Source organism: Ambystoma mexicanum, chromosome 6q (assembly GCF_040938575.1).
Source record: "Ambystoma mexicanum isolate Mex_15411 chromosome 6q, UKY_AmexF1_1, whole genome shotgun sequence".
Classification (NCBI taxonomy): domain Eukaryota; kingdom Metazoa; phylum Chordata; class Amphibia; order Caudata; family Ambystomatidae; genus Ambystoma; species Ambystoma mexicanum.
The window spans coordinates 1,360,169,046-1,360,196,623 of record NC_090937.1 but is presented as its reverse complement, the minus strand read 5'-3'; the positions used below and the strand labels follow the sequence as shown (position 1 = coordinate 1,360,196,623).

The following is a 27,578-nucleotide window of genomic DNA, read 5'->3' as shown; positions in this document are numbered from 1 at the left end:
TCCTTATGTATCCATCCAAGCTTACGCTTCATCTATGTCATCAGAGAAATATGTTCTCTCGTTGTGTAGTATTTTAAGTTTAGCCGGGTATATTAACATGTATCGTAAATTTGCATTTCTCAGTCGCTCCTAAACCAGGCCAAACCGTGCTGTTTGTTGTTGAACCAGGATGGTGTAATCTGGACATATTGCTAGATTCAAGGCTCCTCTTCTAATGGTTCCCCCTTTCCTGGAGAAGGCGAGGATTCTTTCCCTGTCTTTGTAGTTTAGTATTCTGGCGATTATCGGTCTCGGGGGGGCTCCCCGCGAGGGTCTTTTCCTGAACAATCTGTGTGCTCTCTCAACTGTAAATCCATGGGGCAGCGTACCTGGGCCCACTTCTTGTAGCAGCATGTTCTCTACATACTCTGTGGGGTCTCTTCCTTCTTTCCCCTCAGGGAGTCCAAGTTTTCTTACGTTATTCCTCCGGGTTCTCACTTCTGCATCTTATGCTTGGTGTTCTAGGGTTTTCACCTTTTCTTTCAGTTCTTCCATTTGGGACCTGGTGCTGGCTGTGGCCGTTGTGTTGTCTTGCTCTTGCTGTTCTGCTGTGCCCAGTTGGTCTGCGAGTGCTCTCACGTCCTGTCGTAATAGGCCTACATCCACGATCATTGTACTCTAGCGCTGCCTTCAGCGCTGCTATAGCTGCCAAAATTGAGCCCTCCTCTTGTATGGTCACCTTCTGTGTTGAGGTCGATCTGGTTGTTCCCCCTGTGTTAGGCAGAAACCTGTGCAGTTCCCTTAGGGACCACTGCAAAAGGCATAGGACTACAGGTGTTGGCAGTAAACCCAATCGGTAGCAGTCTGTACCACCCAGATTTACCTGGTAGCTGTGGCTGAGCAGCCAGACTTCTCTCAAGAAGAGTTAGACAGTATATACAGTATACAAGATAGGTACCAAAGTACAGTAGCACAAGCAAACACTGGCCAGAGCTTGGGTATAAAAGTATATAATTATTTATTTAAAACACACTTTGTAATATACACCAACACTAATATGGCAAGCAAGTTCAAACAAAGTCACTATTAATATATATACATCCCTGATTACTTATTGAACAAGTCTTAGTTAAAACACCACTTATTTTCAGACAGAAGTGAGCGCTTAACTTAAGATGGCACTCCAATAAGTTAGTTAAAAAGGGAGTGAAAATACACAATAACAATACTTTAAGAGAACCAGAGCATGTTAGAAAAGGCAGAGTCTACTGAGGAGCAAGAAAGACGTAGGCCAGGCCCACTCATGCAAGGCAGAATGTGTCCAAGATCACACAGTTCAATAGTACTTTAAAGAGTCTTTGCAGTTCAAAAAGGGTTGGATTAAGTCAAGAAAAGTTAATTTGCAGGTCACAAGTCACCCCAGGATAGAAAGTCAAGGATTTACGGACACCTTGAACAGTCTGTTGCAAGGGAGACCAGGCGGGACACAGTTCCTGAAATGGTGAGAAAGCTCCAGCGGGGGCAGTTGTTCCTGGCAGCGGGTGCAAGTCGGTGCTTCGTCCAGGGGAAGAGGAGATCTCAACGTGGAGGAAAGCTGGAGGTCGTTGCACTGCCAGGGAAGAAACCAGCCGCGGAGTTTCCCGGTTAAAAGGTACTACCCTTTTTTCGCGGTAGTGGTGAAGCGTGGCTATCCGGCCGCCGGGGTGCTTGGCACCGGTGGTGTCGTCGTTGCAGGTCAGCTCAGCTTCTTCTTCTTCGGATTCCTGACGTTCCAGTCCCCAAAGCCCTGCTTTTATGCAGAAAACCCCCATTCATCAGTCCTAGCTGTCACTCAAACATGCTAAGGGGTGAGCCAGGCGGCTCACCACTGGGCCAATCACACAAGAGTGCGACTTGAGTTGCCGAGGCAACTCAGTCCAGGGTGCCTAAACCCCCCCTCCCACACATCCTGTAGACCCAGACAGTGTGGCACCACTTTTGGGGGCTTCTGTACAGAAGCCCGCCAAAAAGTGGAACAAAGGGCTCGACTTGGGTTGGAGTTACAGAGGCGCACACAAACGCCATTTTAAAATTGAGTCCTGGTAAAAAGACCCAACCGGGGAATAAATATTAAATAAATAACCCGGCGGTATCTTTAACATTGCACCAAAAAAGTGGTGCGTTTAAAATTAATGGGAAAATCCCATAGGAAATATTCAGGTGGAATATTTCGTGTGGTAACCACTGCCACCAGCCAGAAACTCGACGAGGGGGGACTGAACAGTGCCCCCTCGAAAAACAGACCCAGGGGCAATCTAATTGTCAATGGTGACTTTACATGCCCTGGGAGACAGTAGTCAGTCCCAGGGTATGGAGTCTATGTTTGGGGGTCATTATGACACCCCTGTGTTACTGCACTGAGGGTGCTGTGTAACACACTTACCAAAAATACATGAAACCCTATGGAGTAAAAGACCCCATAGCCCATAAAACACATTACAAAGTCAAAGGATATCTCAAATCATGTCTAAGAGTGGGAGAAAAAGAGTCTCACTCTTAGCAGGACAGGAGAAAAAAATAAACCCCAAAAATCCTGGGGGACTCACTAGGTTTGGGAAATTAGCCTTAACAGAGAATTCTCCCTAACACTCGCCCCCCCCCCCCCCAGACTAAGGGACAGGAGGATTTAATCCACTCCTGGATGAATCTCATACCTCTAGTCGATGACGTACATCCTAGAGAGACCATCAGCATTTTGGTGGTGACACCCTGACCTGTGCTCAATGGTGAAATCAAACCCTTGAAGGCAGATTGACCATCTTAATAGTTTTGGGTTTTCCTCCTTCATTTGCATTAACCATCTCAAGGGTTGGTGGTCAGTCTGAATGACAAAAGTAGAACCATACAAGTATGGCCTAAACTTCTTCAGTGCCCACACAATAGCAAAACATTCTCTTTCAATTGTTGCCCACCTTGTCTCAGGATCCTTCAGCTTTCTGCTGATGAAGCAAATGGGGTGCTCCCTACCTTTCTCATCCAGTTGGCTAAGGAATGCACCTATACCTACATTAGAAGCATCTGTCTGCACAATGAAAGTTTGGTGATAGTCAGGAGCTCTCAAAACTGGTGCTTGGCAAAGAGCTTTCTTCAGGTTTCAAAGGCCTGATTGCACTCCTCATTCCATTTGACCTTCTTAGGGAATTTTGGAGAGGAGATTACATTCAGTGGAGATGCTATGGTCCCATAGTTCTCTATGAAGTTCCTGTAATACCCAGTGAGGCCTAGGAAGGCTCTCACCTGGGTTTGAGTAGTAGGTGTTGTCCAATTTTGCGCAGCTTCAATCCTACCGAGCAAAGGCCTTATTTCTCCACCTCCTTCCTCATGCCCAAGGTAGACCACCTTACTCTGACCAATCTGGCATTTACTTGCCTTTATGGTCAGATTGGCCTGTCCAAGAGCCTGAAAAACATGTCTTAGGTGGTTGACATGCTCTTTCCCAGGATTGGCTAATCTTGCCTTTATGGTCAGATTGGCCTGTCCAAGAGCCTGCAAAACATGTCCTAGGTGGTTAACATGATCTTTCCCAGGATTGGCTGAATACTGCAATGTCATCCAAGTATGCCATGCAGAAGTCCTTCGTCCCAGCTAGAACCTGATTTACCATCCTTTGGAATGTTGCAGGTGCATTTTTCAGCCCAAAAGGCATAACCTTAAATTGGTATGACCCAACTGGGGTAGAAAATGCAGAAATAAAGCAAAGGCCTTATTTCTCCACCTCCTACCTCATGCCCAAGGTAGACCACCTTACTCTGACCAATCTGGCATTTACTTGCCTTTATGGTCAGATTGGCCTGTCCAAGAGCCTGCAAAACATGTCCCAGGTGGTTAACATGCTCTTTCCCAGGATTGGCTGAATACTGCAATGTCATCCAAGTATGCCATGCAGGAGTCCTCCATCCCAGCTAGAACCTGATTTACCATCCTTTGGAATGTTGCAGGTGCATTTTCCAGTCCAAATGGCATAACCTTAAATTGTTATAAGCCAACTGGGGTAAAAAATGCAGTTTTCTCCTTGGCATGGTCTGTCAGGGCTATTTGCCAATAGCCTGACGTTAGGTCAAATGTGCTGAGGAACTTGGCTGAACCAAGTCTATCCACCAACTCATCTGTCCTTGTCAAAGGGTGGGCATCAGTCTTGGTGACTGCATTAAGAGCTCTATAATCCACTCAGAATCTCAATTCTTTGGATCCTGCCTTTGGTACTAACACAACTGGGCTAGACCATGGACTAGTAGAGGGCTCTATTACCCCGAGATCAAGCATCTTCTTGACCTCCCCTTTGATGTGGGTCCTTACATTTTCTGACATTCTATATCCTCTGCTTTTGACTGGCAGACAGTCACCAGTGAGTATACCATGCTGGCCCCAAGGGGTCAAGCCTGGTGAAAGTGAGAACAGGGAGGCAACTGATTTAACATAGATTTGCACTCTTCTTGTTGCTCAGATGTAAAGAGAGATTTACTCTTTCAATCTTTTCATCCAAGGGTAAGCCTCTGAGGAGATCAGGGAGAGATTCACTCTCTTCTCCCTCTTCTGTTGACGCTAGAAGCAAGGCTCCTACTTCAGGCCTGGAGACATACGCCTTTAGTCGGTTGGTGTGGAAGACTCTGGGAGCCTCTCTGGGATTGCCCAAGTCCACCAGTTAGTTCACCTCTCCAAGTTTACCCACAACCTTGAAGGGTCCCATCCATTTATCTTGCAAGGCCCTCTGCCTTGTTGGGATCATAACTAGAACTAGCTGGTCTTGAGTGAATTCAACCATGTTAGCCTTTTGATCATGCCAATGCTTGACCAAAGTTGCCCAGTTTTCAGGTTATCACTAGCTTCTGCCATCATGTGTGACATTCTCCTCCAGAGACCTATCACATAGTCAGTCACTCTGACTGGCTTGGGGGAAGGAGCACTCTCCAACCCCTCCTTAATCAGGGCCAATGGACCTCTGACGGGATGACCATAGAGAAGAGGGACTTCTCTATAAGCAAAGAGAAGGCATGGCAGTAGAAGGTCCCACTTACGCTTAAGGGGTTCTTCTAAAGCACCTATCATGCTCTTCATGGTTCGGTTGAACCGTTCTACCAACCCATTGGTTTGTGGGTGGTAAACTGTTGAGAACTTGTAAGTAACTCCACAGGTTTTCCACATGGCTTTCATGTAGGGGGCATAAAGTTTGACCCCCTGTCAGAGATTACTTCCTTAGGAAACCCAACCCTGGTAAGAATACCAATGAGGGCCTTAGCCACAGCATGAGCTGTACCAGTCCTCATAGGAATTGCCTCAGGGTATCTAGTAGCATGGTCTACTACAACAAGGATTAACCTGTTGCCTGAGGAGGTCGGAGGATCAAGGGGACCAACAATGTCATTCCCTACCCTCTCAAATGGGACTCCCACAACTGGGAGAGGCACTAAAGGTGTCACATTCTTGGAACCAACCTTACCAGAAGTTTGGCAGGTGTGGCAGCTCTTGCAGAACTTATCTACCTCAGCCCCCATCTTTGGCCAATAAAAGTAGAGGGAGAGCCTTTCCTTGGTCTTCTTGAAACTCAAGTGACCAGCCAAAGGAATCTCATGGGCCAGTTGCAAGAACTGTTGTCTGTTTTCTTGAGGTACTCCAAGCCGCTTGTAGTCTCCAGGTGCAGCGTCAGTCGGTTCACTGTAGAAGAGGCCACTTCCCAGTGCAACCTATACTTCCCAGGCTCTTGCCCATCAGCCTGAGAAGCTACCTGTTGGCGAAGACCTTCCAGAGTTGGACATTCTCTCTGTCCCTTACTGAAGTCTGCCCTGTTGGGTCCACCTTCTGCCAGTAAAGACTGCAGCTCAGGATGGTCAACAGGATCCAGATCTCCAATGAGTTCTTGGCCTGCCACTAGCTCCTCTTCAGAGTCTAGCTCAACCATACAGGGTTGTACCTCCCTCTCAGCCTCAGCTGGAGGTGGAGTTACAGGTGTAACTTTGGACAACCTAGGGGAAGTCCTTGTTGGAAGCACCAGGGTGCTTGCTGCTGGCTGTTTCCTAGAAGTCTTGGGTTTCCCCTTTGCTTCTTGTTGTTCGGAGATAGCAAGTTGTACCTCCAGTGGAGTAGGAGTGATATCCTTCTTCATCATCTCCTTGGGAGTACCTCTCATGGTCCTCTCCCTTGCAGGTCTGGTGAGCTCCTGTAACCTTTTACTAGGAGGTCTGGGGGTATGTGACACTACTCCAAGAGTCTTCAGATTATTTCCCAACAGAACCTTTCCTGGTACCTCACTTTGTATGCTGACAGGTATCTTCACAGTCATGTCATTATACTGGATGAGAACTGGTAAGTGGTGAAGCATCTGCACAGGCCCTCCAGCTAACTTGGTGAGGCGTTTGGGTGCCTTAGCAACATCCTCTGCCTGAAAAAATTATTTATCCACCACAGTTATGCTGGCCCCAGTGACCCTAATGGCAGGGGTCTCCTGACCATTCACCTGGACACTGTCCTTATAATACTCTTTAGTATTATCTGGGATAGAATTATATACATCTAAATTCTGCTGTTCCCACAACCCCAGAGACACTAAAGAAACACTAGCTGAGACTCCAATGGGTTCATCAGCTAGTAACAGAAGGTTTCCACTGGCCATCTGTACTTCCTCCTCTGGAGCGAAGGCTAAGGAGACAGTGTTGACCCCTGAAGGTTTACCCTTGCATCTGGGATCCCCTTTCACATGGTCAGGCGAGCTACAAACATAGCATTTTCCAAATGCTTTCTGGAATGGTGGCTTGCTCTGACCTCCTTCTGGTTTGGCACCAGAAGGTACACTAGCCTGATTCGGTTTCCCTTGTGGCTTACCCTTATTGTTTTGTTTGGGGCCCTCTTTGGGATTGGAATTATTAGAATTCTCTTTGGAGTCCTTTTTAGGCTGTTTCCCCACATCCTTTTTCTGAGTTACCCCAGAGTCCTTGTGAGTAGCCCTGTTGGTAACCCACAAGTCAGCAGCCTTAGCTAGTTTTCTGGAATCTAATTCCTTTGAATCAGCCAAGTGCTGTCTGAGCTCAGGAGAGCAGGCATCATAAATTGACTCCAACATCACAAGATTCTTCATTCCCTCATAAGTGTTCACCTTGTAAACCTTAATCCATCACTCCAAGTTCTTCAAACTTTCACTCACCCAGGTAGCCCAACGGGTACCATCATGCTTTTTGAGGGTCCTAAACCTCTTAAGGTACTGGGAAGGGGTCTTCCCAAATCTAGCTATCAAAGCTAGCTTCACACATTCATAATCCTTCTTATCCTCCTCCCCCAACTCCATTACCACATCAGTTGCAACAGGGGGAAGCCTAGAGAACAACCAGCAAATTAACTCATTTCCTGTGATGTTCTGGAGCCCATGATTATACTCAAACAAACTCAACCAATCCAACACATCCAATTTAGGCTCATACATACCCACAAGCTCTTTAGGCATCCAGGGTCTTTTGGGACTGGATCTCCTAGAGGATCCGGAATGAGAAGCATTTTCAACAGACAATTTCTTCATCTCTAACTCATGCTTGAGCTCCATTTCCCTGAGCCTTAGTTCTTGATTCAGTTCTTGGTGTCTTTGTTCTGCTTGAGTATTAAGTTTCTTAAGCTCCAATTCAAGTTTCATTTTCTCTAGTTCCAGATATTGAGGACTAAATGTGGGACCTGGCAAAGGTCCAGTAGGTACAGCTGGCAGAGTAGGTAGAGGCCTAGGAGGGACAACTACATCATCCTCACCCTCCTCTTCTGGTTCTGACTCAAGATTATCAATGCTTGGATCAATATCAATCTCATTACTGTTATCTACATTTGCTGGAGTGGTAGGTTCCTCTGAACCACCATCCAGACTTTGGTTTGCTAACAACCTTTCTATTAGCTCCATTTTCTTGCCTTTAGCCAGGAGGTTCTTATGCTTACATAATACTCTTAAACAATCAGCAGTTTTTGTAGCAAGGGACTCTTGACTATAACTTTCCATATTTGACAGGTTAGAAAATAAATTTTTTAGTGCTAGGCTTTGTGGTTAGTTGCACTAAGGTATCTATAAGCACACTAAAATGTATACTCGATACAAATTCCACCGCTGTACACCAGTGTTAGGCAGAAACCTGTGCAGTTCCCTTAGGGACCACTGCAAAAGGCTTAGGACTACAGGTGTTGGCAGTAAACCCAATTGGTAGCAGTCTGGACCACCCGGATTTACCTGGTAGCTGTGGCTGAGCAGCCAGACTTCTCTCAAGAAGAGTTAGACAGTATACAAGATAGGTACCAAAATACAATAGCACAAGCAAACACGGACCAGAGCTTGGGTATAAAAGTATATAATTATTTATTTAAAACACACTTTGTAATATACACTAACACTAATATGGCAAGCAAGTTCAAACACAGTCACTATTAATATATATACATCCCTGATTACTTATTGAACAAATCTTAGTTAAAACACCACTTATTTTCAGACAGAGTTGAGCGCTTAACCTAAGATTGGCACTCCAATAAGTTAGTTAAAAAGGGAGGGGAAAAGACAGAATTAGGAAAATACATAATAACAACACTTTAAGAGAACCAGAGCATGTCAGAAAAGGCAGAGTCTGCTGAGGAGCAAGAAAGTCATAGGCCAGGCCCACTCTTGGAGAGAGCAAGGCGGAATGTGTCCAAGATCACACAGTTGAATAGTACTTTAAAGAGTCTTTGCAGATAGTTCACAAAGGGTTGGATCAAGTCAGAAAAAGATAGTTTGCAGGTCCCAGGTCACCCCAGGATAGAAAGTCAAGGATTTACGGGACACCTTGAACAGTCTGTTGCAAGGGAGACCAGGCGGGACACAGTACCTGAAATGGTGAGAAAGCTCCAGCGGGGGCAGTTGTTCCTGGCAGCGGGTGCAAGTCAGTGCTTCGTCCAGGGGAAGAGGAGATCTCGACGTGGAGGAAAGCTGGAGGTCGTTGCACTGCCAGGGAAGAAACCAGCCGCAGAGTTTCCCGGTTAAACGGTACTACCCTTTTATTCGCAGTAGTGGTGAAGCGTGGCTATCCGGCCGCCGGAGTGCTTGGAATGGGCAATTCGACCCCGAGATGATCCAGGAAGGCAAAAAAGAGGGAGAACTGGTTATCCCCACCAGTTCAGGGGAAGAATACTCTCCGGGATGAAGATCTTCTCTGTCGTTGGGAAGTGGTGAGACAGTTCAGCAGGGCTCCACTGGTGGTGTCATCGTTGCAGGTCTGATCAGCTTCTCCCTCTTCGGATTCTTTGGTCCTGTGGCGACTTCTGAAGTTCCAGTCCCTAAAGCCCTGCTTTTATGCAGAAAGCCCCCATTCATCAGTCCTAGCTGTCACTCAAACATGCTAGGTGGTGAGCCGGGCGGCTCACCAATGGGCCAATCACACAAGAGTGCGACTTGAGTTGCTGAGGCAACTCATTCCAGGGTGCCTAAACCCCCCTCCCACACATCCTGTAGACCCAGACAGAGTGGCACCACTTTTGGGGGCTTCTGTGCAGAAGCCCGCCAAAAAGTGCATCAAAGGGCTCGACTTGGGTTGGAGTTACAGAGGCGAACACAAACGTTATTTTAAAACCGAGTCCTGGCAAAAAGACCCAACCGGGGAATAAATATTAAATAAATAACCCAGCGGTATCTTTAACATTGCACCAAAAAAGTGGTGCATTTAAAATGAATGGGAAAATCCCATAGGAATATTTTGCGTGGTAACCACTGCCACCAGCCAGAAACTCGACGAGGGGGGACTGCACAGTGCCCCCTCGAAAAACAGACCCAGGGGCTATCTAATTACCCCTACCAGTACTTCCACAATATGATGGTTTGTACTGGTTCTGTTCACAATTTAAGACTAGTAAAGTCAATGGTGACTTTACATGCCCTGGGAGACAGTAGTGAGTCCCAGGGTATGGAGTCTATGTTTGGGGGTCACTATGACACCCCTGTGTTACTGCACTGAGGGTGCTGTGTAACACACTTACGAAAAATACATGAAACCCTATAGAGTAAAAGACCCCATAGCCCATAAAACACATTGCAACGTCAAAGGACATTCTCAAATCATGTCTAAGAGTGGGAGAAAAAGAGTCTCACTCTTACCAGGACAAGAAATAAACCCCAGAAATCCAGCAAAGCTGCTGGGGGACTCACTAGGTTTGGGGAATTTGCCTTAACAGAGAATTCTCCCTAACACCCTGTTGTTCTGCATTGGGTTTCCCCTTTTGTACATAAGCCTCCATGGTTTGCCCTTTTCTTGCTTTCCCTTTTCTTTTTTGCCTTTGTCTGACATCAGTACACTGTGTGCATGCGAGGTCTCACTGCCGCCGTGGTGTATCACTATTGATTGTTGTGATTGAGTTCCACATGTGCTCATTCACTCCTTCTGTGTGGGCTTTGTGGTCACCCACTCTCCTGGTCAATGGGCGCTCAGCACCCTCTGTACCCCTCTGGTTGGTAGCCTGCAGTGTCTGCACCCGTGCCAAATTGCTGATGCAATCCTCCCCAGTGCTTGTATCGGTGGCGCGCTTCAGGTTTCTTGTTGGCTCCTTATCACTGCTCGTAACCAGGACTAATGTCTGGCAGGGGGACTCCCAGGACCGCCCTTGTTAATTTGCATAATTTAAGTAACTTTGGGTCTCACCCTAAATTACTAGGGGAATCCAGACTTTGACCCCTTGCGCACTACTCTTAGAGAGGCACAGCTCCACTCTACTGATGAGGTCCAACCAGAACGAAACACGTGTCTGGGTTTGCTGTTGGTACTCTTGTTCAAAGGAGAATTTCCTAGCATTTAGGTGGTGGAGGGGGCAGGACAAAGACTGATTTGTTTTGGACAGTTCTCCTCTGTGAAAGATAGTGAGCTAAAGAATCTGGGTAAGGCTCTCATAACCAGGACTAATGTCTGGCAGATGGACTCCTAGGACCCCCCTTGTTAATTTCCTTATCACTGCGTCAGGCTCTCTGCAACAGCCTCTGCGGACTGCAATTCACAGTCTACGGGCTTTGTTTTTATTGTATTTTCTACATATGGTTGGGGCTAAGGCCGCTCGTTAAGTTGTGCGTGTGGGTGGTGGAGTGGCGGCTCCCTGTCTGCTTCTAATGCCCTCTGCCTGGTGCACTCTTTGTCCGTTCTTCCTCGCACCCATGGGGCTCTCACCACTTCTGCTCCTCACCTGTTGCTCAGAGCTTTCTCCCGCTGTTCCGCCACCCCAGTGGGTACAGATCCTGACCTCTATCATTCTGCTACTCGCTTTGCACTCACTGGGGGGTTCAGGTGTCTCGCAGTCCCTTGCCTTTTCTCTGCTCCTGCTGCCTTTCCTTCCCTCTCTGCAAGGCGCAACGTTCAGGTGGAGCTGCGCTCTACTCCGCTCGCAGGGCTTCTCTCAGTCTGCTGCTGGTCTTCCCGGGCAGCCGTCTTCAGGAGTCTGTTTCTCCTCGCCTTCTTGCTTCCTCCGTCCATGTGCGGGCAGCCTTCCTAGTGTATGGGTCGCTCACCACACAGCTTCAGCGTCGCCCTCTTCCTATCCCTCAAGCTGCGGGTTCCATGTTGTGTGTTCGGCATCTCAGTGAAATACTGCTTTTCCTCCTCTTCCGGGACCTTCTCAGCCTCAAAACATTCCCTGATGGCTCTCATGTTTCTCCTGCCCCTGATGCTTCTTTTAATTGAGTGTATAGATGGGTGGAAAGCTTATCTTGTGTTGGATCATGCAGGAGCTTGTAAAAGGCTCATCTTCACTGCATGGCTGCTGGCTATGCCCCCAGACCAGATTTATTGTAGGACAGCCCAGGCATGATAATATCAGGGGGGTCATTAATTTGGTGGAATTTGGTAGTAGTGGTGGGATCCGGTTGACTGTTAGTTGGCGCTGAATGCCACAATGCTTTTGACAGGGTAGACTGGTGATTCGTCCTACTGACTCTTCAGATGTTCGGGCCCAGGTTTATAGCACATATCATGGCTTGTTATAATTCCCTGAAGACCAATATTTGTGTCAACTGACATCGCTTGTGTTCCATTTCAATCACTAGGTGTATGTGGAAAAGCTACCCACTGTTTCCTCAAATGTTTGCTCTGAGAACGCAGCCTTTGGCTGCCCTAAATTCGATCCAACCCAGGAATCAGAGGCATCCCCAAGGAAGGGGTTGAACATAAGGGGGCTCTGCATGCAGATAACATCCTATTGACAATGTCTTACACCAAGTCAACACTCCCAGCCCTTATTGCTGACCTCAAACTATAACCACAAAAGTGATGGGTGGAAGGTTTTGAATGAATCTGAATCACTGGCATTGCTCTGGACAATCTTCCACACCACCGTTTTTTAGCCTGTCTGCTCCACTGCAAAAGTGATCCAGCCATATGCAAATCAGTCAGGTACTGCCACCAATGGTAGCAGCCCCGCCCAAACTACTAGGCCAGGCCCCCTCTGCACAGAAACACAAGCAACCCCAGGCACCTTTCGGGCTTGGTGGGCCTCCTCAGTGAGGTTCAGCTTGGTTCCCCATGGCGCATCGAGCAAGGGACCCACGTCTGGCCTTACCCTCTATCACATAGTGAGACAAACTATAACCACAAAAGTGATGGGTGAAGGTTTTGACTGAATCTGTACCACTGGCATTGCACTGGGAAACCTTCCACACCAACGTTTATTAACATGTCTACGCCATAGCAAAAGGGGCCATCCATATGCAAATCAGTCAGGTACTGCCACCAATTGTAGCAGTCCAGCCCGAACTGCTAGGCCAGGTCACCTCTGCATGGAAACACAAGCAACCCCAGACATGTTTTGGCCTTGTTGGACCTCCTCTGTGAGGTGTAGTTTGGTTCCCTATGGCACAGCGAGCAAGGGCCCCACGTCTGGGCATACCCTCTCTCACATAGTGAGACAAACTATAAACACAAAAGTGATGGGTGGGTCATTAATGTGGTAGAATTTGGTAGTAGTGGTGGAATCTTGATAACTCCATTGGCGCTGAATGCCAACAATGCTTTTGACAGGGTAGACTGGCGATTCGTCCTACTGACTCTTCAGGCGTTCAGGCTCAGGTTTATAGCACGTATCATGGCTTGTTATAATTCCCTTAAGACCAATATTTGTGTCAACGGACATCGCTTGTGTTCCATTTCAATCACTAGGGGTATGCGGCAAGGCTACCCACTGTTTCCTTTAATTTTCCCTCTGACAATGCAGCCTTTGGCTGCACTAAATTCGATCCAACCCAGGAATCAGAGGCATCGCCATGGAAGGGGTTGAATATAAGGCAGCTCTGTATGCAGATGACATCCTATTGACAATGTCTTACGTTCAGTCAATACTCCCAGCCCTTATGACTGACCTCAAACTATTTGAGTGGGTATCTGGCTACATTATAAACTATCACAAATCCATGAAGTTAAATGTTTCAACATCTCTGAAAAATATATGGCCAGAATTCTGTGGGGGTTCCACTTCTACTGGAGTGACCACGCTCTAGAGTATCTTGGTATTAAATTAACACTGTTGTTTGCTGATTCATACTGGGCTAACATTAACATACCATCACTCCTGAGATCTCCGAGTCATGACTTGCTGCTGTGTGAGGACCAGGAGATTTTCTGGTTAGGCTGTATAACCGCCGTGAAGATGAATGCTCTTCCCAGGCTCCTGTATTTTGCATTAGCTCCTCCCTCCAAGACTTGTGCCAGAACATTTTGAAGTTTGTCTGGTAAGGCGTAGGGCCAGGTTTGTCAGCCAGGCCATGCATTCCCAAAATAATAATGAGGGGTCTAGTCTTTCCACCCTCCATAATCATGTTATGGCAGCCCACATCTCACACATGCTGACCTGGCAGGTCAACACTGGTAGAGCCCTTTGTGTGAGCATTGAACAGTCTGTTATCAAGTACTCTTTAATGGACCTACTTTACCTTAAATGTACCCATAGAAGTGAAAGGGGTGCATTTTTTACCCTCCACTAAAGTTGCCTTAAGTTATTGGGATAGGGCCAATAGATTGTGTAAAGTTCAGAGTGGTATTGGCCCTGTATCCCTGCTCTTGGTAACCCATGCTTCTAACCTGGTTTTGCTGGGGGAAAATTTCACGCATGGCATAGGGGTGGTCTGCTTCACCTGCACCAATTGTATCACGAGAATGCTCTGCTTTCTTTTGGGCAACGTAAGGAAGCGTTTAGTGTTCCTGAGACTGAATGCTTTAGATACTGGCAACTTAGACATCAGATTTCTCACCTGGAGTGCCTTGCGCCTGAGACACATCCACTTACTGCACTTGAGTTCACTATACAATAGGGCTCCTATATGTTGTAGTGGGAAAGGCATTTGGGGCACTCTGTCTCCGATGAATCCTGGGGTAGGATATCGGCAAGAGCTGCCACCATGTCTCGAAATGTGACTAACAAAGAGAATGCTTATAAAGTGTTTTGTTGGTATTTGGTCTCGGGTCAACATCGGCAACAGTTCTATCTCTCCTCACTGCTGGAGGAACTGCGGCCAGAGAGTAGATTTCCTTCACCTTTAGTGGCACTGTGGGAAAGCCAAGAGGTTTTGGAAGAAGTACTTGCTTTAATCAGAGACATTTTGGGTTCAACGGTGCCTATGGATCCCTTAGTGGTTTTGCTGGGTGACTCGGTAGAGTCCATCTACCTTATGAGGGGCACCAGAGCTCGGTTGATCTCCCAGTTTTTCCTGACTGCACGTATACTGGCTGGAAGATGGTGGAGGGACCACATCTCAGTGTTTAGTGGTATAAGATTTTGGAGCTGTGGTACAAAAGGTATGTTCTGCCTCCCAGGGCTCTCTACTTAAACGCAAAGCGACTTGGATTTCCCTGCATGAGTTTAATGAACAGTACCTCCTTTGATCCATTATAACTCAACTGTTACGTCACTTCTCAATGATATGGTAAGTGTAGGATGAGCTGGCTTCAGAATGTAGTTTCTTATTGCATTAACCTTGTTTGTTTGCTCCTTTCTATAACCTGTCAGCTCCTGTTATGTTTGCCTGCACTGCCTTGTTTGGTAAACCCCTGTTTGTTTGGCATTGTATTTGTTTTTGTAATAAGTTTCATTTTTATTTAATTTAGTTTTGTATAATTGCATAATTAATCAAAAGTACTAAAGCCTTTAAAAAAGAAAGCTTACAATGTTAGTACAATTAAATGATTAAAACATTTTTTATTGTTCTTTAGCTGAAAATTCATACCATTTTGCCTCTCAAAATGTCCATTACCTTCACGTCCCTTGTCAAAGCTCCCACAAGGACCCCTTTACTCTTTCCATACTTCTTCAGCCCCAGTGTTCGTCTGCTCGTGGTGACGGCTTTGAGGATCCCCTACTGAGCAGGACCCCCCCAGTTGAGCATGGGCTTGAGGCCCATAGATGACCTGTCACCCCTGCATAGCGTTGGGGGGCGTTTGAGGGGGTCCTCCCATTCGAGGATAGACACGGCTGCACCGGGACCGTGGATGCAACAGCCTGGGGTGGGGGGCGTGGCGAAGGCGAAGGTGAGCATAAGAAAATCATAAATTCTTCATGTATGTGCTTCTACTGCTGAGCCCTCTGTTTGCTACGCTGGGCCTGCAGGCAGTGTTGATTCCTGCAGCTCCTGCCTTCTTTGTCTGTCTAGTGATGTACATGGGCTGCCATGGGAAACATACTGCCAAGCAGCAGACCGTTGTGCTTCTACTGCTGAGCCCTCTGTTTATGCTACGCAGGGCCTGCAGGCAGTGTTGATTCGTGCAGCTACTGCCTTCTTTGTCTGTCTAGTGCTGTACATGGGCTGCCATGGGAAACATACTGCCAAGCAGCGGACCGTTGGAAGCCATGTTGCCTGACCATCAGTATGGAGTAGTCATGATAGACTATTTGTCTAAATGGGTAGAAGCTGAGTTTCTGTACCGGACATCACTATGTCAACAGTTATAGAGGTACTCAAGGCAGTGTTCCAACATGAGGGCAATGGCATCCAAGTAGTATCGTATAAAATGGAGAAGTCTATGCAGGATAACAATATCAGGCAAATAAAGGCCTCTTTGTACCACCCCCAGGCCAATAGACAAGTTGAAAGAACCAATATATTTATCAAAGGGGCTCTACAATTGGCTAGGGCCTCTGGCATGGGTCCTCACAAGATGGTAAAGCGAGCTATTGCGGTTCACTGTCTCACTCCAAATTGGACCGCCAAATATGTCACCATTTCACATGCTACGAGGAAGAAGACCAGCGTCCACTCTTGTATCACCATGGCTTACCAAAGGGAGAGAGATGTCATGAATATGGAGGACGTAGTATGGAGAATAAAAAGAAGCAAAGCAAACATGAACAGATGGAGTGTGCGGGCACAGGACAGCTTGGCGAACACAAGTACAGAAAGGGGATATGGTCAAGATTAGGCTACTACATAAGGACCAAGTCACAAGTATAGATACAGCAAAACCATAGGAGTGGTACAAAAGGGAACCAATCATGTTTGGACTCAAGATAGGAGAAGATGGAACTTGGAGAGAGTTGCCTTGTTTGAAAGAAAATCCAGAGACTCTAGTGAGAAGGAACAGACATCTCGAGATGACAATCGTGTAGTTGTAAGGGACATCAGTTGCTATGACAATGTGTTAGAACTTAATCATGAAAATGAAGAGAATGTAGCCAGCATGGGAGTAGAGAGAGAGAACTGCTGGGTGAATGTAGTATATCGGAGACAAGAGATAGTAATGAAGAAAGAACTAATCCTAGAGTATCCAACATTGTGAACTATGAAGGTCGCCCACATAGCGAGAGACAGAACCCATCGAGGTATGAGGACTTTGTGGTGGATTGGGACCAAGCTGCTCAATGAAAGAAGGTATGTGGTGATGGAGTTTCGCAATAGGTGATAAGAGCAGCCACCTCACAAGACTCCAGCACGGATGCGCGCGACGACAGAAACGGGCATGTGCGGCACTGAGAGCGGAGAAGCGACAGCACTCCGGTGCTCCTCCTAAGAAGAGGATTTAAGAGGTCCTCGAACCATAATAATACTGCCACTCTTCAAAGACTAGCAAGAGACAGCATGTAGTCACTCTGCAGGTATTCTATGGCGTCCCCCCAATCCGTAGCGAAACGCTGTCTGTCTCCTTGAAGATTATATGTGATTCGCTCCATCGCTACATAGTTCCATATCCTATGGAGCCATTCTTACGTGGTTGGAGAAGTCTTTTGTTTCCATTTTTGTGCTATGGCCAACCAAGCAGCAATAAGGAACCCCATAAAGTTTCACTTTTGTGTGTTTGTAAAAGACTTGTCTCGGGTGGCCCACATACCGCACATCCAGATTTCTTCTCCCAGGTCGGCCGCTCCCTTAAACATTTCTTGCATCTGTGTTTTCACTTCCACCCAGAATTGATGTATCTCTTTGCAATCCCACCATATATGTCTCCAGCTTCCCCTGGCATTGCATCCCCTCCAGCATTTCCCTTGTGTTGTCGGGAACGCATTCTATTTTTAACCATAAAAAACACTAATGCCTCTTCAAGGGCCCCATGGACAAAGATTACAGTGGGCCCCAGGTGTTGGGTCATGCAGGTGGAGCCCAGAGTGGGCGGATTCGCACAATGATGAACTTTAGTGATAAAAGCTAAAAAAATGTATGTTGTGTTTTTTTGTTTTCTGTGTTTGGGGGTCTGACTCTAGCTAGAGAGAGCTGGGCCTCCTCGCCAAGTTTTGCTGTCAGTGGTGATAATATTGAATGATCAAGCCTGAACCTAATGTTGGAAATGATACTGTTTAAGGCAGTAGGCATTAACATGGGCAATGGGAAGGGACATTAAAGGAGGTGATACTTTTTCTATTTATTTATTTTTTTATTAAGCATATAGTTTGAAATTGGAATCTTTTAGCTTTTACAAATCAATTTGTCATGTTCCACACAAGTTCATAGTCATCAAAAGCAAGGTATTTTACACATTCAAAATAAAATCAAATTATCCTAAGAAGCAAATGGTCAAATCCTCTTATTCTGAACAGATCAAGCAAAGCTAAGCAACGCAACCAGTGTCGAGTAAATGTAGAATTATTAAAGCAAATTCCAAAAGAGCAAGAGTCAAAGAGAGGCGAGTCCCTTGCATGAGAAAGAGCCGGATATCACCTTTTCTTAAAGTTCGATTATCTACAAAGAATTTTCCCAACAGGTTAGATCTAATATGGGCAACAGCAGGACAAGTCAATACCAGGTGGTACATCGTTTCTTCTTTGTAATTGCACAATCTTCAATCTGCACAAATACAGTACTGACTGGTGCCACTGATTGGTGGCACTCTACACATGGGCCTGCTCCATAGGGGATGCCAGGCTTCAATTGGTTGGTTCTAGGTCATCGATCAAGGTGCACGTGGGTCAGCTGGGTTTATCCTCGTGGTGAAGGTCGGGGCACACATATACTACATTGTTTCTTTCTAAACTAAACATGCTACGCCTGGTTACTATATCATTATGGCATGCACCTGGGTGGCCCGGAAAATCGGTCCCAGGGGAAGGGAGGATAACATACAGTCATGCTGGCCCACACATTCAGGGCTTTGTTGATACCGCAGTTCCCGCACTCAAAGTCTCCACCTGGGGATTTGATCTTTAATTTATCTCTCCCTGTACCTTGTATTACAAGAGACATGTTTTCATGCGTGAAGAAGTACAGCCGTGCATGCTTAGATGTTCTGTGGACCCTTGATGTGTGTTGGGACAGGGGCACCTCTTGCTTATCAGGGAATGCAAAGGTATGGGGGTCGGGTCAGTGGTGTGAGGCTGGCTCCGCACTGACTAGCAGGGACATCATCTAGGGGTCACCAGAGGTCGCAACTGCGACCTCTGAGGTCTTCCTTGCGACCTCTGTGGTTTCCTTTGCAACCTCTAAAAGGGCTATGGGCAACACCATGTGGCTTTTTACTTCTGGAGTGGCTGGTTTTCTTGATCAGGCCCCTTAAAAATAATAAGAAAAATAAGAACAGTAGTGCCACAAGTCTAACACTTTCAGCAGTGACCCTAAATAAGAAAGAATAGGAATACCAACTAATGTGTCTTTCTGGAATTCTATACAGTAATTGCTAGACTCATTAAAGATTTATTTCAGACACACTTCAGGGGGTGAGTCACTTATTTAGTCTGTTCTTAAACGCCCCCACTCAGCCTTTCATCCTTCTGAGGTCGATAAATGAGTACCAACACAGGTTGGGTGATATTGGGTGTATATTTTTTCTATATAAAGCACTTAAGCGTAAGTCCTTTATAATAACACATCATTATCATTTGGTCATGGACGTCTGCTTGCATTCACAGTAATTTGGTAATATGGGCCTATAGACACTGATCTTAATGATACATATGGCGATCCATTCTTGTATGAAATGCACATCACATTATAGTGATATTGTAACCATATTTTTCATAGTGTACAACGCAATGTGATGCCACTTCCTGTTTTGTCAATGGGTGAAAGGTCGTGTTCCATCGCTTCCGGCGATATCACTTCGGGTGGGGTCAAATTACATCACTTCCTGTGATGTCCTCAGGGGGGGTCAAGCGTCGTGTGATGTCACTTCCGCTACCCCTGGCATTTTGGTGAAATTACATCCCTGCTGACTAGGTGGGGGTTAGAGGCCTACTGGCAGTTTAGTGGAGATGAATGGATGCAATGCAGATCCTGGTGTTGTCTCACGCTCTTGCAGGGCACATTCCTCTGAAAGATACTAAATGTTTCCAACAGTGAAGGGACAAGGGGGGAAGTGAACCTCCGTGAGAACTGGCTGCGAGGAGTCCTAGCGAACTGGGTTCATGGAGTTTAGCGGGTGCAGCGTGACTTTACAAGCCTGTGCGTTTTGGCCTACTACAAACTTGAGTTCAGTTCTATGTGTTTTCTAGTGCTGCACACCTACTATTGGCGATACGTTGCTTCTATATTGCGTTTTATGGTGCGGTTTTCTCCCCCCTTGTACACTACATCACTTCATATGGGGTCGGCCTCACCTGAAAGCGGCTAGTGGAGTGGGATATACTAATTTCCATCACAACATTCCACCCTTTCATTACTTCTACGTAAAAAGGGACTTACCTTCAAAGGGCAACAATGTAAAGGCAAATGGTGTGTCGTGGGTAAAAGAAGGAGGGAGACATTGATTGAAGAAAGGCAGTTGAGTATGCAAATAGCATCAAAATGCGGAATAGAGCGGGATCTTTATGACAAAGAACCCTTGGCAGAAACTGAGAAAGAAAAAGGCACAGCGCCTTTCCCACTGCTCCGCAGCATTCCCAGGTTCAGCTTTGTGTCAACCTCATTTCAATAAACCGATTAGAGACTGATGACCTAGACACAGGGGCCCCTGGGTAAGGACTGTTGTCCTTAAAAGGTGCAATTGGTGGGTAATAATAAATGGGAGGGGAGTACAACAATGCATTCTGTGTGAAATAATGGCTCAAGCTGATTATCTTATATTGAATTCTCTTCCACTGTGAATACCCTTTTTTTAAACAAAAGATATTGTTTTCAGGTCCACATTAATTTGTAGGCTGCTACTGCAATCATGCATTCGGGGTGGTGAAACTAAAGCTATACATTTCTTTTTGCCTGAACTATTTCTGTAACAATGTATACAATGTCAGGTTGGTTTCTTATGTGATTGGAGTAATTTTCAAGGTGTTGATAGAAATACTGACTATTTTCATTTTGGAAACCCAAACCTTTAAAAATATTTGTGACCTGTCACCGGGAAGCTGTGTAGTCAAGTGTTCAAATAACAACCTGGGTCCAAATGCTGATTTCACCACTTAAGCGAAATGTGTTATTCTGGGCAAATCATTTCATCTCACTGTGCCTGATCAGCTGACATTGGGTGTTGCTAGAAGTGATTAAGTTTGCAATTTTTGCTATGAAGGAAAACCCTCATGGTTTACTAAACTATTGAGTTGTTGCATATTAATAATAGTCAATATTTATATTTTGCACAGCACATTATTCTATTGGCTTACACGTGAAAATGTTTTAAAATGTCTTTTTCCGATGTAGAGTATTGAAGACTGATGCCACTGCTTGTAATGTTATATACTGTGATGTCACTTCTGATCATGTCAATCCATATCTTGTAAATTAGGGTTCTGCATATCTTTTGCTGGACGAGTCCAAAAGACAAATTCGAACAAATCAGTGCCTCATATGCCTAACAGTCCCATAGTGTTGTGATTCTGTTGTTCCGTGGAGGTATTCAAGCATCTGGGTGGGGGGCGAGGGGCAACACAAGCAACTTACCCTGTTCTGGCTGTCTTACTACACAGCGACATATTTCTTTCTATCATCGCATTAAATGTGCACTTTGTCTTGTGTGTATGTTACAGGCTGCGCTTTGCTGGCTGCTCTCATCGTAACTGAAGACGTTTAATGTGCGTGTTGCAGTAGGTTCCAGCTGCCTTTGATAAATAACACACAGCATGCAGTAGTGTTATCACCTCTTTGCCATTTACTCTGGTTTCCTCATCGTTGGCACCTTGCTGACAGAGCAATTACTACATTTTCAATAGCAGCTTAGTATTTCAGCTCCCCTCTCGCTGCCTGCCCCCAAAGAGAAGCAACCCGAGGGTGCCACAGACTGTGTCCACCCCACCTAAATGTAGGCAATGGGGAGGGGCCCAATCAGTGCCTTAAGTGGCACTACAGATCGAGCCGGGGCTCATCGAGAGGGCGTGGCCTAACAGCGGGGGCCTTGATGGCCTGTTAGGCCACGCCCCCTTGACGAGCCCTGGCTCAATGGGCTACTGGCACCCCTGCCAGGCAGCCTTTTGTAGAGATTAGCACCCTCTCCCCTATGGGGAGAGGGTGCTGATCTCTGCATTTATATTCTATAGGCTTGCCTGGCAGGGGACAGCGCCTCGCCTATTCAGCCTTAATGGTGGTGCTGCCCCTCGCCAGCTGGGGAGGGGCAGCGTCACCATCAAGGCTGAAAGGGAGAGGCCACTGGAAGCATAGACCTTTTTCCTAAAGACTGAAACTCCCGCGAATCCGCGGGAGCTTCAGTATTTAGAAACCAAGGCCTCTGCTTCCAGCGGCCTCACGTTTTCTCCATAATGGTGGCGCCCACCCACGTGCATCACTTGATTAAAGGGATGCCTCGTAGGTGCGGCGCCACCATTATGGCTGAAAGGCATTTTTTTCTGAAGCCTGAAGCTCGCGCGCACACGAGCGAGAGCTTCAGGCTGTAGAAAAAAATGCCTTTTCGTGTAGTGGCTGCCAGGGGAGATTAGTGGGCCCCGGCAGGGCCCCGCCTCAAAACGAAATTTCGGAGCCTGCCGGGGCCCAGCCCCGGTTGGCCCCGGCCCACTTAAAGCCCTGGGCCCAATCAAATTGAAATGGGCCCCCTGGAGCCCCGAGAAATACTCAGCCAGGCCCTGTGAGCCGGCACTAAGACTGTCAGCCAGCAGGGATGAGGGAAGGTGTGTGTGTTGTGGCTGATGGAGACTGGGAAACCTGTGCACCAGGACATTGCAGGGCTCCCTCGCCATTTGTCATCTCTGGTGACAGAGCCGACCCTAGAGGCAGCCCACATAAAATCGGGGTATTGACTGGGTTAGAAATGATAACTTGTCTTTCCTCGGGGTAAAGGATTTGATCCAAGCCCTGGTCCGGGCCAAAAAGGAGCACTTCGTGGCCACAGCGCCCATGACCGCAGAGAGAGCTACCTACTTCAATCGAGTGGGTGAACAAATGCCGCCCTCATCGCCATTATGTTCATTACAGTAGTGTGTGCAGGCGAAAAGCAGCGAGTCCGCTAGCATGAAATCGTATGCTCTGACAGTGGTATTATTACTGCTTGCAGTATTTATTACTTTTTTACTTGGCATTCACTTAAATGTGTATTATACATGCGAATGCATCTCGTACGAGTAATGAATTATTCCCGGATAATATAATGCATAACCTGTGGCAGGGGATTGCCGTTTGATGTTTAGTACTGTTAAAAGGAGGAGCAAGGAACTCAGTATATATGCGGGATGGTATTACAGAACCTTTTCAAAACCTCAAAGGGCACTTCCTAAATGAATACAATGCAATCTTCATGTTTACAAAATGCCCGTTGTTATTTAAAGCTGAATCCACATAACCTATGCACTGTTTAAAGCATGCCACAAATAGAATAGTGTGATGGAAAGCTCTTACCGGGGAGGGAGCTTGAAGCAGCTGTTTGGCTATCCTGCCGCCCACACGCCATGGCCTCGCCTGCAACCGGCAGGCCCATCCGGCGCCTTCCACCTGCAGAATATTGCAGGTGTGTTTCGGTGGCCGAGCACCGCGCCTGTGCTCCCCACACGTTTACTTTGGATGCAGTGAGACTTTCCACACAGCCTCCTACGTCTTCGGCCCTAATCAGCTTAGCTGGCCTCCCGTCCACTGCTTTGGCTACAATTATCAAATTGTTCTCTAGGATTTGCCTCGGCGTGCAAATCCTTTTAGCGCGACAAAAATACGCTGATTTTGAAACCATCGACCGCCCGGCGCCGCTACAAACGTTACAGCTTCCGTGAGCCAATACCGTTTGCCGGCCTTCAGATTCTCCAGGGGTCATTGCTCGAAACTTTGTTATTAAAAAAATGATTATGATCAGATGCCTTGCTTTCATGAAAAGACAGGATGGTAATCCAGGCCGGGCAAATGCAACAACTAACCTCAAAACAGGAGCCTCCCCTGCTATGTTTTACACTGGCCACACGGTGGCGCCACCAGCAGCTTCCATGAGAACTGTCCTTTGTGTTTATGCATGGGGGCCCGAATAAACAAATCCAGTTTCAAGCCACTGACCAAGGGGCATGCAACGAGTCACCAATTAACATCTTTAGACACCATTAAAAATCAAAAATCAGTTCCGGCGTGGGATTGGAATCAACTGTTTGAGTCTTGGTGGTCGTGCAGATAACCCAAACCCTTCTGCCACGCAAAGAGCCCAGTGGAAAGCCTTTTAGGTGGTTGGGTGGGATTCCTATTACGGTCAAATGAGTTCGGTAAAACCCGGAAATAATAGTGCATTTGCGCGGGTAAAATGATCCTTGGCTTTCTTTGAGATTATTGATTGGCTTTCAGATTTGACATTACATTATTGACCATTAAAGGAGGATTTTACAAAAAAAAGTGAAAGCATGGGACTGGATCGAACGTTTTAAACATCTTCAAAGTCTAAAAAGGTATATTATCAGCTGATCTATAAATGTATGTCCCCTCAGCAATATTTGATTAAATGGCCCGATGTTGGTCGGAATAAGACGCATTCATCTGTTGTTGAAGCTGGATCCACTAGCAGTCTTGCCCTTACTGGTCCTCAGCTGGGTGCGCCGAAAGAAAAGCGTAATTGTTGGGGGCCTGCCTCGGATCACCGGGCAGGCCCCTGTGGGTGTCAGGAGCAGCCGACACGGACCCATCGTGTGGCGATCATGCCACAGACAAAGGAGTGGGGATCACCCCACTCGCTCCGGACACACGTGACTGGGATCACCCAGCACACGGCATCCCCAGGCCGGGGTGCCCCAGTCGGCCATGATCACATGGCTCATCAGCTGTGAGGGCCTACTCCACGCGGTGCTGCACCAGCAGGGCGCACCGACAAGAAACGACACCAGAGTCCTGTGATGGATTGACTGATATAGAGCCGGAAACAGCGCGTTGTTTTTATTAACTTGATCACATGGTTCACACTGGGAGCTACCATGTCTCCAAACAGGGGTGACATATGCAACACTCCTCCTTTTTCATAACGACAAAATAAATGGAACACCATAACATAATACACACACTACAACTACAAACCATAACTCCCACACACATGCACCCTTTATTAACCTGGGTGAGTGGGTCTCATGTCGCTGAACAGCACCCCTGAGGAACCCTGGCACCACATAACACACTCCACATATACTGACGTTCACCAGTTTACATTGCCCACCGACTGGGCCATTTTAAGCAACTCCAAGTCTGCCGGCTCCCAGCCTTCATGGGGATTTCTACAGTGTCCATCGGCGTACCCATGGAGTAGCAGGAGACCAATTTGGATCCTCGCCTATGTTCGCTTAGGACAGCCACACCACAGTTCAGTGGCCGGCAAGGCCGCACTTGGGGGCACCAGGGGCTACATCGGGCCTAGTCCTTCATGGCAGACTGCTGGCGTGGCCATGATGGGCCCACTCCATATTCAGGGCAGGCAGAGCGGCAGTTGGGAACGCCAGGGCGCCACCTCAGTCTGATCTCTCGGTGGTTGCAGGGAGACTCGGGCAGCAAGATGGCAGGGTGGGTGTTTCGACGATGGGCCACTCCTTTTTCCGCACCAGGCTCATTGATGTTCCCCTGCCTTGTCCACTGGCGGCACGTACCTGGACCGGTTCAGAGTCGAAATCCCTGAGGGCGCACAAGCACTCCCCCTGGAGCCGCTATCCTTCGTGGCTCTTCTGTGGCAAAACTGAGAGCCTCTGTGAGGCACACATTAAGGGGCCCTTTTGAGTGGCCGCCCAGCTGACCAGTGCAGCGCTCCATTCTGGTGGAGGGTGGCGGAAGCGCTGCGGGGTAAGATGGGGGGACAGCAGCAGCTCACGCGGCCGATGCCACTTTCCTTTGCACTTTATATATTTTTTTTTTTTGCGCAGGCCCAGTTGGACTTCAACCTTTCATGGGGGCCGCCGCAGCTGTTTGGTGGCCCCTCCACCTCTTCAGCGGTGCGGCCGATGCCGCTTGTCACCAGGGGCCACCTCGCTGTGTGGCAGCCGCATTTCACCTCTTTCCGATTATTTATTTATTTATTTTTTAATTGCAGCGAACATCGCTGCTCTTCAACTTCTCCACCCGCGGGTGGGGGAGAGGGAGGCCGCTCACCGCTTTGTTGCGGCCGCAGCCACTTCATATCTTCCTGGGGGGGCTCACCTCCCTTCCCCATCGCGGGCTCCAACCCGCGTTCTTCTTGCTGCGGCTGGTGGCCGCCGGGCATCTCCCAGTGGGGAAGAGGCAATGCCTCTTTACTGCGGCGCGGGCCTCCAGCGCCTTCATTTTTATCTTCAATGCTCCGAAGTGGAGCGACTTTCTTCTGGGAGACAGCCCAGTTTCCGTGCGGCGGCGTTGCGTCGCCGCCTTCCTCCTCATGGGGGGAAGGCGGGGCGCAAACCCACCCACCTTTCTACGCCGATCAATTTCTTCTTAGGGCCTCTGCCCCTTCGCGGTTGACGACCTGCAGTTTATCCGCTGCGGCGGAGGCCGCATCCTCCTTCTTCCAGCGGGGTGGGGGCAGCAGCTCATGCGGAGGAGCAGTTCCCCTCCACTCAGATGGGGGGCACCCACAGCTTGACATGGCGGGTGATGCGGCTCCCGACATGTCTCCGCGGCCGACGCCGCCGAACATTCGTCCTCCTCCAGGAAGGGGCAGGCAGCTCTTCTCCTGCTGTGGGGAAGGAGCGGGGGCCGTGCACACGCCACCACCATTTACGTGCGGCCAGCACCGTGCACCATTCTGGGGGCACCAGGTGGCCCGTGTTAGGATGCACGGGGCCCTGGGCCACCCCCAGTACTTCCACACTGCCCGCGGCCAAAGCCGCCATGGGCTCCAGCCCTCCTCGCCATTGTTGGGGACCTGCCTCGGATCACCAGGCAGGCCCCTGTGGTTGTCGGGAGCACCTGACAGGGACCCTTCGTGTGGCGATCACGCCACAAACAAAGGAGTGGGGATCACCCCACTCGCTCCAGATCACCGGAGTGACCCACGTGACTGGGATCATCCAGCACGGCATCCCCAGCTCTGGGGGCACCCAGGCCGGTGTGCCGCATTCGGCCATGATCACATGGCTAATCAGCTGTGAGGGCGGTGTAGACCGGCAGGGGCGCCGACCTCGTGGAGGGCCCCGTCCCTGGGCCTACTCCACGCGGTGCTGCACTGGCAGGGTGCACCCACAAGAAACGACACCGGAGTCCTGTGATGGATTGACTGACGAGCCAGAAACAGCTTGTTGTTTTTATTAACTTGGTCACATGGTTCCCCCATGTGACGAAGACAAAACACTGGGAGCTACCATGTCTACCAACAGGGGTGACATGCAACATATATTGTCTTGTTTGCTTAAGGCTGGGTGTGCAGAAGCTGCAGGCTGTTATATCCGCCCTACGTCCCGCAGCGCGGTGACGTAGGGCCGCTTAATAAAAGCCCCGCCCCCGACAGTGGGAGGCAGTTCCGGGCAAACCCAGCACAGCGTGTGGGTGTCTCTTTTGTCTGCGCTATTGCCGATGCCGCGCCCCAGGCCACGCGGCCTCCTGGACCGGTGCCAGCCCCACGTGCGGGGCCTCCAGAGCACCGGTATATAACAATGGCGACGAGGAAGTGAGCGAACAACCACGTGCTCTACATCACCTCACACGCGGACGCCCCACGGACGTCCCGCATGAATTTTTGGACACCCGGTGGGGGGCCACCGAGACCACGTGACCCCCACCCCAAAAAAAAAAAAAATTCTCTCTCGTTCATTGCCTATCCAAAAGGGGCTGAGAATTTTTTTTTCTCTCTTCGTTTGCTTTTCCTCCTGCATGGCGCACATGCTACAAGGCGCCC

General features: G+C 48.1%; 1 protein-coding gene and 1 long non-coding RNA gene across 4 annotated transcripts in view; one reads left to right on the top strand and one right to left on the bottom strand.

Moving 5' to 3' along the window:
* Nucleotides 1-23,424, bottom strand: part of LOC138516681 (uncharacterized) — a 575,944-nt gene extending 552,520 nt beyond the window's left edge. Inside the window, exon 1 of one of the 2 annotated variants that reach the window (XR_011282299.1) lies at nucleotides 23,168-23,424. This is a non-coding gene — a long non-coding RNA (uncharacterized lncRNA). The remainder of the gene's footprint in view (nucleotides 1-23,167) is intronic. The other variant, XR_011282298.1, reaches the window with a different exon arrangement.
* The window catches only part of JAKMIP1 (janus kinase and microtubule interacting protein 1), a 3,487,328-nt gene that overhangs the window by 3,393,628 nt on the left and 66,122 nt on the right, over nucleotides 1-27,578 (top strand). The window lies entirely within an intron of this gene.